Raw genomic sequence first — 3,388 nt, 5'->3', positions numbered from 1 at the left:
TGCAAAAAAGTGCCACACATGTGGTATCGCCGTACTCAGGAGAAGTAGTATAATGTGTTTTGTGGTGTATTTTTCCACATACCCGTGCTGAGTGGGAGAAATATCTCTATAAATAGACAATTGTGTGTAAAAAAAATAAAACAATTGTCATTTACGGAGATATTTCTCCCACCCAGCATGGGTATGTGTAAAAATACACCCCAAAACACATTATACTACTTCTCCTGAGTACGGCAATACCACATGTGTGGCACTTTTTTGCAGCCTAACTGCGCTAAGGGGCCAAAAGTCCAATGAGCATCTTTAGGCTTTACAGGGGTGCTTACAATTAGGCACCCCTCAAAATGCCAGGACAGTGAACACACCCCACAAATGACCCCATTTTGGAAAGTAGACACTTCAAGGTATTCAGAGAGGAGCATAGTGAGTCCGTGGCAGATTTCATTTTTTTTTTGTCGCAAGTTAGAAGAAATGGAAACTTTTTTTTTCTTTTTTTTTGTCAGAAAGTGTCATTTTCTAACTTGTGACAAAAAATAAAATCTTCTATGAACTCACCATGCCTCTCACTGAATACTTTGGGATGTCTTCTTTCCAAAATGGGGTCATTTGGGGGGTATTTGTACTATCCTGGAATTTTAGCCCCTCATGAAACCTGACAGGTGCGCAGAAAAGTCAGAGATGCTTGAAAATGGGAAAATTCACTTTTGGCACTATAGTTTGTAAACGCTATAACTTTTACCCAATCCAATAAATATACACTGAATGTTTTTTTTTAAGAATAACTTTCGCGCTCAAATGTATAGGAAATTTTACTTTATTTGAAAAATGTCAGCACAGCAAGTTAAAAAAGTCATTTTTTTGCCAAAATTCATGTCTTTTTTGATGAATATAATAAAAACTAAAACTCGCAGCAGCAATCAAATAGCAGCAAAAGAAAGCTGTATTAGTGACAAGAAAAGGAGGTAAAATTCCTTTAGGTGGTAGGTTGTATGACCGAGCAATAAACCGTGAAAGCTGCAGTGGTCTGAATGGAGAAAAAGGCTCTGGTCCTTAAGGGGCGAAAAGACTGTGGTCCTTAAGTGGTTAAAGAAAACCTGAACTGAAAATTAAAAGTCAAAATAAGCGTACACCAGTCATACTTACCTTCCATGTAGTCTACTCCTCAGTGTCTTTCTCCTGTCCCGCGTCCTGTTTGTTCACTGTGATCAAGGGAATTTTCCGTCCACCATTTTGAAAATGGCCAGTACCCATAACAGCTTTCTGGTCAGCACACAGTTAAACTGTAACATCGCCCACTTGAGCCATAGGGAAACATGGACATTTACCTGGCACATCAGTTTTCCTCTTAGCTATAACTGACAGCAACTGATATTTTACTGACAACAACTGATATATTTCAGATCTGACAAAATATTGTTAGAACTGGAAGGGATTATTGTCAGAAGAAAATGGTGAGCTTCTGAAAGGAACTGATGGCAAGGTAACTATGTAATGTTAATTTGAAGTTACCTCATGTGTTTATTTTAAATATTTTTACTCACTACAGGTTCTCTTTAAGCTCATCCAGAGTGCTGGGTCTCTCAACTTTCTCTTCACAATATCTCACAGATTCTCTATGGGGTTCAGGTCAGGAGAGTTGGCAGGCCAATTGAGCACAGTAATACCATGGTCAGAAAACCATTTACCAGTGGTGTTGGCACTGTCAGCAGGTGCCAGGTCATGCTGAAAAATGAAATCTTCATCTCCATAAAGCTTTTCAGCAGATGGAAGCATGAAGTGCTCCAAAATCTCCTGATAGCTAGCTGCATTGACCCTGCCCTTGATAAAGCACAGTGGACCAACACCAGCAGCTGTCATGGCACCCCAGACCATCACTAACTGTCGGTACTTGACACTGGACTTCAGGCATTTTGGCATTTCCCTCTCCCCAGTCTTCCTCCAGACTCTGGCACCTTGATTTCCGAATGACATGCAAAAGTTGCTTTCATCCGAAAAAAGTACTTTGGACCACTGAGCAACAATCCAGTGCTGCTTCTCTGTAGCCCAGGTCAGGCGCTTCTGCCGCTGTTTCTGGTTCAAAAGTTGCTTGACATGGGGAATGGAATTGGTCCTTCTCCACAATCTTCCTCAGGGTCCAGTCACCTCTTCTCGTTTTCTGACATACTTTTTCCTTTTCACAGACTTCCCACTGAGGTGCCTTAATACAGCACTCTGGGAACAGCCTATTCATTCAGAAATGTCTTTCTGTGTCCTGCCCTCTTGCTTGAGGGTGTCAATGATGGCCTTCGGGACAGCACTCAGGTTGGCAGTCTTACCCATGATTGCGGTTTTGAGTAATGAACCAGGCTGGGAGTTTTTAAAAGCCTCAGGAATCTTTTGCAGGTGTTTATAATTAATTAGTTGATTCAGATGATTAGGTTAATAGCTTGTTTAGAGAACCTTTTCATGATATGCTATTTTTTTGAGATAGGAATTTTGGGTTTTCATGAGCTGTATGCCAAAATCATCAATATTAAAACAATAAAAGGCTTGAACTACTTCAGTTGTGTGTAATTAATCTAAAATATATGAAAGTCTAATGTTTATCAGTACAATACAGAAAATAATGAACTTTCTCAAGTTTTTGAGAAGGACCTGTACTCTGTACAGCGCTGCGGAAGATGTCGGCGCTATATAAATATTAAATGATAATAACAGTTGTCTGCCTTGTCTATGATATCATAAATATGTCTCCCTGCTCTTTAACCCTCCTGGCAGTAACCCCGACCTGAGCTCGGGGTAGGAAATACATGCTACTAATGGTAACCCCGAGCTCAGGTCAGAGTAGCTAAAAATAGCTCTGTGCGTTGTGCAGGAGTCCCGCGCGCCGATCTGCGCTGCTCAGCGGGACTCCTGCATCTGTCCCCCGCAATGTGGCATGTGTGTTTGGCCGCTGGGATCCCCAGATTCCCTGTAATCTAGCGGGGACCCGGCGGCTATGTGATCGGGGCTATTGGCGGCTGGCGGCGGCGTCAAATACCTGCTTTGCGGGAGTCCCTAGCATGATCGGTGCTCCCCAGGGACTCCTGCCTGGCTCCCCCAGCAGCATCGGCTCTCCCCTCTTCTTCTGCACGGAATTCCGGCCTCCGGGTCCCCCATCGCCCCAGAATTCTCCTGGGGACCCGGCGGCCAATCAGAGCTGAGCGGCGGGACGTTGGGCGGCGTGACGTCATGGGGGTGGGCGGGAAATTTGAAAATGATAATTTTTGATTGGCCCTAAAGTGAATTGTATTGGATACACGTGTATGAATTACATGTGTATCCAATACACTGTTGCCACTTGCATCCCTGCTGTGAGCTGTCAGCTGTGAGCAGTGATCTTTGTGATCTGCTTTGATCTTTGTGATCT

This window comes from Hyperolius riggenbachi, chromosome 4, assembly GCF_040937935.1.
Source record: "Hyperolius riggenbachi isolate aHypRig1 chromosome 4, aHypRig1.pri, whole genome shotgun sequence".
Lineage (NCBI taxonomy): Eukaryota > Metazoa > Chordata > Amphibia > Anura > Hyperoliidae > Hyperolius > Hyperolius riggenbachi.
Note: the sequence above shows the minus strand (reverse complement) of the source record.